The sequence below is a fragment of the Propithecus coquereli genome, unplaced genomic scaffold, assembly GCF_000956105.1.
Source record: "Propithecus coquereli isolate 6110/MARCELLA unplaced genomic scaffold, Pcoq_1.0 Scaffold119, whole genome shotgun sequence".
NCBI lineage: Eukaryota > Metazoa > Chordata > Mammalia > Primates > Indriidae > Propithecus > Propithecus coquereli.
The window spans coordinates 954,191-961,001 of record NW_012135969.1 but is presented as its reverse complement, the minus strand read 5'-3'; the positions used below and the strand labels follow the sequence as shown (position 1 = coordinate 961,001).

The following is a 6,811-nucleotide window of genomic DNA, read 5'->3' as shown; positions in this document are numbered from 1 at the left end:
GCTGTCTCCTTTCTTCCTTTCCAGCCTTTGGCCTTCTCATAAGGATGAAAATGCTTCTGTTTGATGTTTGGGCCCTGATGGTCTTGATCCCTTGCCCAGGTGAGGCTATTTGGGAAAATTTCTTTAGCCAGTGTGTGCCGGGACAAAGGTGTCTGGTCAATGAGGAAGGGAATGGGAAGTCCTGAGTGGGGTGACACTTCAGTATTCATTCTTCTGGACTCCAGGGAGAGATTCCTGTTTCTTGGATCACTTGGGAAACCCAAATTAATAGAGTATCATAGAGGACTCTCCCTAGGAAATATGCTTTCTCTGCTTGGATCCCCTCTTCCCCAGAACTGTCCTGTGTTTCTCAGGACACCCTTTGCATCATAGTGACCTACAGTAGGATCTTGACAGAACAAAGCCCCCAAAGCTCAGTTTCAAGAAGTGAGTGCTCTCGATGGCAGGGGGGGAACTGGAGCTTTAGTGGGTAACATTACTAAAAGTGTGTGTATTCCCAGAGGGGACTGGTATTTGGGAGATGGAGTGGATGGTGGGCATGGTGTAGCTAAAGGGGACCTGTTGGAAGTCTTCAGGAGACTGTGCCCCTTACCTACATCAGGTGTCAAAAACCAACTGATGTTTCTCTCACTGCATCTGAGAAGATTTCCCTAACAGTCTTAACTCGTAGGCATCCAGAAATGTCTGTTGCTTCAGCCTAAAATCAAAATGGAATGGTTTTACTCTGAGAAGCAGTGTAAAGTTCCATGGGAAATGAATGACCCTGGGAGTCACCTGTAGGCCCTGGGTTCTCAAACTTTGGTGTGCCTAAGCGTTCCCAGGAGGCTTGTTTTATTCCCTAGCATATGACTACGTCCTACCTTCACATGTTTTTAAACATTCACTCTGAGGTGGAGTTGGGATCAGCAATTTTGCAAGAATTCCAGGTGATTCTGGCGAAGGCAATCCTTGACCATAATTTCAGTGAAACACTGCTTTGAGGTATAAGTAATAAAGTTCTTTTGCTCAGGGGTCTCCTGACCCCATGCAGGCCCTCAGCAACCAATCGTGGGGAGCTTCCAATAATTCTGAAAGTTTATAAAGAGAATGGTTTTCTGAGCATGATTTTTAGCAACTCTATAGTTTCCATGGTGACACTAATAGAGAAATTAAGATCTGAAGAAAGAAGACGGTAGAAACAGAGCTCTAACTTGTTAATTAAAGGTCTTTTTCTTGTCTGTTCCACTGAACCTTTTTATTCAGGGCAGGTTCCCTGGTCTCTAACTTATAATTAGATAGAATAGGCTCTGTATTTTGTTTGGGTCTCATGGTCCTCACCAGAGTCTTTGGCATATGTGGTTCATTTCAGGGGTCACAGAAAAGCTGTTTGAGGTTTCTGTTTGGCCAAATCAGGCCCTGGTGGAGTATGGACAGTCCCTAATGGTTAACTGCAGCACCACCTGTCCAGAGCCAAGACCCAGTGGAATTGAGACCTTCTTAAAGAAAACCCAAGTAGGCAAAGGGCCTCAGTGGAAAGAGTTTCTCCTGGCGGATGTCACAAAGAATTCTGTCCTGCAGTGCTTCTTCTCTTGTGCAGGGATCCAAAAGGACATAAGCCTTGGCATCACTGTGTATGTTGAGTGGGGCTGAGGGTTGGAGAGGAAGGGAGTGGTGTAGGGAAACAATGAATATGTCTTATTTCGGGAAGGATGGACAAATATTTCTAATTGTGAGAGAGAATCAGGGCCTGTAATAAAGATTTCTGTCATACTCTAGGGATGCTAGAGCCAGTTACTTCTATTGCCCTTTGACTTCCTGCTGGGTTTTAATTAGGAACAGATTATAGAGGGCATCCAGACATCTGTGCTTGAGAATATGCTCAAATACAGGAAGCATATGCTAATAATGCTAACTTCTGAAGTATAAAAAAATATAAAGTTAGTCCTGAATTATTTGCTACGAGCTCTTAGAATAAATAGAGATTAAAGAGGGTCTTTATGACCTGTGGTAGTTAGAGAGGCCTCTGTGACAAAAGAGGCTCTTGAGCTGCCCTCCTGCAGAATGGTTAGGATTTTAATGGAAGGGGACAGGTGAAGAAAGTCTTTAAGATGAGCAAATTGCGTCAGCAGAGATATGGCTAGAAGAATACATGTGATGTCTGGGGGTAAGAACTTGGTTAGTTATAGTTTTTGTATGCTGTTAAGGAGTCCTTCAGAAGCTGCTCATGTCTCTGAAGCACCTCTGGTAAGAGATAAAGGCTTTCCAGAATGGCAGCAACAATCAAAGCAAGGGACTTCACCTCAGCAGTCACATTTCTTAGCTATGGCTCTAGCTGCCTTTGATAGGTGGCAGAAAAGAGCCAGAAGGCTAACTTGTCCCATCTGGGGCAGGGATGGCAGAAAGCTGACACTATTGATCAGATGTTGATCAACCATGATCAGATGGATCAGGCTTCCTGTCCTATCCCATTTCTTTCTGGAAAGGTGGGTAGCACTCATCAAGCCCTCCCTTTCTGTCTTAAAGAGCCACCAAAGGAGGTGATCCTGGAGCTGCAGCCTGCATGGGTGGCTGTGGATAAAGCCTTTACAGTGACATGCCATGTGCCCAGCGTAGCACCCTTGGAGAACCTCACCCTTACCCTTCTCCAGGGTAACCAAGAACTGTATAGAAAGAACTTTGTGAGCTTGGCTGTGGCCTCCCAAAGAGCTGAGGTCACCATCAGTGTCACAGCCCAAAGGGAGAATGACAGGTGCAATTTCTCCTCCGTGCCGAACTGGACTTGAGTTCACAAGGTGGCAGTATCTTTCAAGGCAGCTCACTCATCAAAGTACTCCGGATTTTTGGTGAGTCAGAGCCCAGGTATGGAAGAAATCTTGTGCCTCATTTTGCTCATCTTGCCTTGGCCTTTGGAGCTAAGTTCCCACAGGGTTTAGGTGTGGGGATGATTACCTCTACTTGGGCTTTAAACTCACCCTGGGGAAGAGAGATCTTTTAGCCCCACTCCCTTCCTACATTGTGGGGTCCTGCATGACACATGATTTATCATGGCTTTTCTCCTTTCTTTCCTTGTTTTTTGGCAGAATTCTCTGAGAGCCCCCAGATCTGGGTCTCTTCACTTGTGGAGGTTGGGATGGCAGAGACTGTGAGCTGTGAGGTGGCTAATGTGTTTCCTGCCAAAGAAGTTATGTTCCACATGTTTCTAGGAGATCAGGAGCTGAGCCTCTTCCTCTCCCGGGAGGGGGACACAGCATGGGCCAATGCCACTGTTCGGGCAATGGAGACTGGTTATCAGGAGCTGTCCTGCCTCGTATCTCTGGGTCCAATGGAACAGAAAACAAGAAAGCCAGTGCATGTCTACAGTAGGTGACCAGCCTCTTCCCTGTCCCATATGGGTTCTCTGCTGTTGAACCTTACGCAGTGATGGGTTGGTGATTTGACTGTAGATATCCCTACTAACCTTTGCTGAATACTCTCTCAAATGAACATTAGTCTTCGTCTTCCTCTGGTAAGTGCAGGCAGTTTGGGGACATGTATTGCAACAGTTCTTTCCAGTCTTCACCCTCAGTTTTCTTAGGCCATCCTGCTTACAGAGAGATTGTGATGCCTGACCTTTTTCCTAGGAATATTTGAGGTGAGGAGGACATCTGTAAGATGAAAAGACATCCTGCTGTCCTTGCAGTAGAGGCATAGCCAAATGTGTACACACTGCATTTGTTGTAAGAGAAGCTCTCAAATCCCCAAACCACCCCTTTGCGCCTTTTTTTTTTTTTTCCGAGACAAAGTCTCGCTCTGTCGCCCCAGGTGGAGTGCAGTGACATCATGGTAGCTCACTGCAACCTCCAAATCCTGTGCTCAAGCGATCTTCCTACCTCAGTCTCCCCAATAGCTGGGACTGCAGTCACATGCCATGACACCTGGCTAATTTTTCTATTTTTAGTAGAGATGGGGGTCTTACTCTTGCTCAGGCTGGTCTCGAACTCCTGAGCTCAAGCAATCTGCCCACCTTGGCCTCCCAGAGTGCTAGTCTTTGCTCCTTCTTTGCAGAAGCAGCAATGGTATCTAAAGTTTTTCCCGTGTCTGTCTCCCTAAGGGATACCACCAGCAGCAAGAGTACAGAAGTAGCTGCTAGTTTTGAGAAATGTTTGTGGTTCTCTTTTTCCTTTCGTTCTAGGTTTCCCTCCACCAATCCTAGAGCTAGAAGAATCATACCACTTGGCAGGGACAGACATTAATGTGACCTGCTCGGGGCATGTATTAACGTCACCCAGCCCTACTCTTCGGCTTCAGGGAGCCCCAAATCTCCCTGCCCCTGGGAAGCCTTTTTGGTTTCTGCTTACTGCCAGAGAGGAAGATGATGGCCGAAATTTCTCCTATGAGGCCTCTTTGGAGGTGGAGGGTCAGTGGTTGATTAAAACCACTGTGATCCAGCTCCATGTCTTATGTGAGTAGAAGCCTGATATTTCTCATCAAAACAAAGATGATTAGTTTCCCATTTCCAGAGATCTTGGCCAGTAGCTTCATTATTAGAGTTGCCACATTTTTCTCATTAAAAAAAAAAATCAAAGGAGAAAATAAAATGAGAGCTCTCCAAGCTTACCTTACCCCCAGGGAAGTGAATGGGGAGAAAGATGAAGGGAAATTGAGAATAGAAAGAAAAATGGTTGAAGTGATTAGGCAGTATTAGCTGAGGGTTGATGGCTGAGGAGAACATAGGAAGTGACAGTTGGAGCTTATGCTTAGGAGGGAAATTTCTAAAAATTCCGTATAAAAATGTGTATTTTGAAAAATAGAAAAATCCTCCTCTCTGAGTTGACCCCTACCCTAATCCACTGAGAAGCAAAGATGAGAAGCAGGGCTCCAGGGTCCCCACACGGGCAGAGCAGGGCTAGCATTTAGTCTGTAAACGTACCCGTAAACGTACCCTAGCCTGCATCTCAGACTCCTTGTCCATAGCGAAGGGAGGAAAGATGAGTTGGCTCCAAGCAGGGAACTGAGAGTGCTCCCTTGGGAAAGAAAGTTGTTGGGTGGAGGGGTCAGCATTTGGGTTAGGGGAGGGAGAGGGAGCTGAGTAGGAAGGTAAGGAGGGAATGTGGTGCACTGAGCTCGGCTCCTTGGGGGACTCTTTTTTTTTTTGTAGAAAAGCCATGGTTAGAGGAATCTGATTGCCCTGGCAACCAGACATGGGTAGAAGGGATGGAGCAGATGCTTGCCTGCATGCCAAAGGGAAACCCAGCTCCAGCCTTGGTGTGTACCTGGAACGGGGTCATCTTCAACCTTGACATGCCATAGAAGGCAACCCAGAAGCACACTGGAACCCACTGCTGCACGGCCACTAACCAGCTGGGCTCTGTTAGCAAAGACATTGCTGTTGTCGTTCAAGGTGACTGCTGCTGCCCTGCTATCAGGCCTGGGATGGAAATCCCTCAGGGGTTTGGGATTCTTATCCAAGTGCAGAAAGAAGAAAGATTTTTACTGGGCTGGGGAGGATGAGACTCAGAAGTGGGCTTGGGTTGGGATGGGGTGATTGTCTTGCTCTCAAACTTTCCCAATTCTGTTTTCTGTGCTTGAGCAGGACTGGATGAAGGAGTCAGCTCTCTCATCTTCATCATTATTATTGTCATCCTTGGAGTGGGTGTAATCAGTGTAGCACTATATTTGAACTATCAGCCCTGCAAAATAGAAGGAAATTGCCCTATGGGCAGAAAGAGAAGAACAAAGAGGAGGAAAGCCAGTTTGCTGTTCAACAAGCAGAAAAGTGCAACTCACATAATTGTTGAATAGAAACAGCTTTTGGTTGAATGAGACTTCTATTACTGGGATTTCCCAGGGAGGGAAGAGAGGATTAGAGGAGAAAGGAAGAAACAGAATGTGAGGCTACATTAACTTTTCTGTTCTTCTGTCCCATAAAACAGTGTTCCAGAACTCCATGTCCCTGTGTCCAATCCATCCACAAGCTCAGTTTTCTCCTTTGAGTTCACACTAGTCACTAGGGAATTTCGTTCCCAGTTTTCAACTAGTGAGAAGGTCTCTTGCTCCTTTTTAGGTGCTTAATCAATCCACTCTTAGAGTCAGAAAAGAAGATCCTTCCCTATTCTCTCAAACATCACACTAAAGAGATAATCAGACATATCTTAGAAATGCAACTCATTTCTCATGGTTTCCTGATGACTAACTGGGAACTAATTTTTTAGTCCAGGGACAAGACTTTGAAGGGGATACTCCCATCTCTGCTTTCCCTTGCTCCCCTCACCTGGGGTTCTGGAATGCATACTCCCAGAGCTGAGCTTGATGATATCATTAAAGGTCCATGACTGGTTAAGCTTCAACTGAGTAACCATCTGTTGTGGCCCTTGGGGGGAGTATAAAAATCATAAGAAATTACACATTTGGCCAGACAAGCAGCTCACCTAGCCCAATGTTCTGTCTCTGAAGTAAAAGGTAGAATTCTTCCATACAATTGGCATCGTAGGTTAAAGGCTCCAAACATCTCTGAATTCCTTTTCATAGTCCATTGTAGAGTAATCATCTGTGAGCTCACATTTGACAGTTTTTTTTTTTTTAACTTATATGGGCTCCTAGGTTAGAGTTCCAGTGTTTACTCTCCCTTTCCATAAAGTGTTTATTTTGATCTGTCTGCAAACTGTTTCCTTTAAGTTTCAAGAGGAATCCTCTTGTGACAATATTCACCATGTGATTTTATGATTCAGCTTCCTTCTCTTTGGAAGTAGTATATTTACCCCTGGAGAAGGCATGAGAAATCATAAAGCCAGATTTTTTCCTCCCAAATCAGTCATGAAATGTTAACTGAAATGTTGGCCATAGTAAAAAATAA

General features: G+C 45.3%; 1 long non-coding RNA gene across 1 annotated transcript; it reads left to right on the top strand.

Annotated features, from left to right (window-relative positions):
* The first annotated feature begins 24 nt into the window (after nucleotides 1–24).
* On the top strand, nucleotides 25–3,312 carry LOC105823746. Its single transcript, XR_001138165.1, has 4 exons — nucleotides 25–99; nucleotides 1,448–1,614; nucleotides 2,503–2,822; nucleotides 3,060–3,312. It is a non-coding gene; the product is annotated as an uncharacterized LOC105823746 (long non-coding RNA).
* The last annotated feature ends 3,499 nt before the right edge of the window (nucleotides 3,313–6,811 follow it).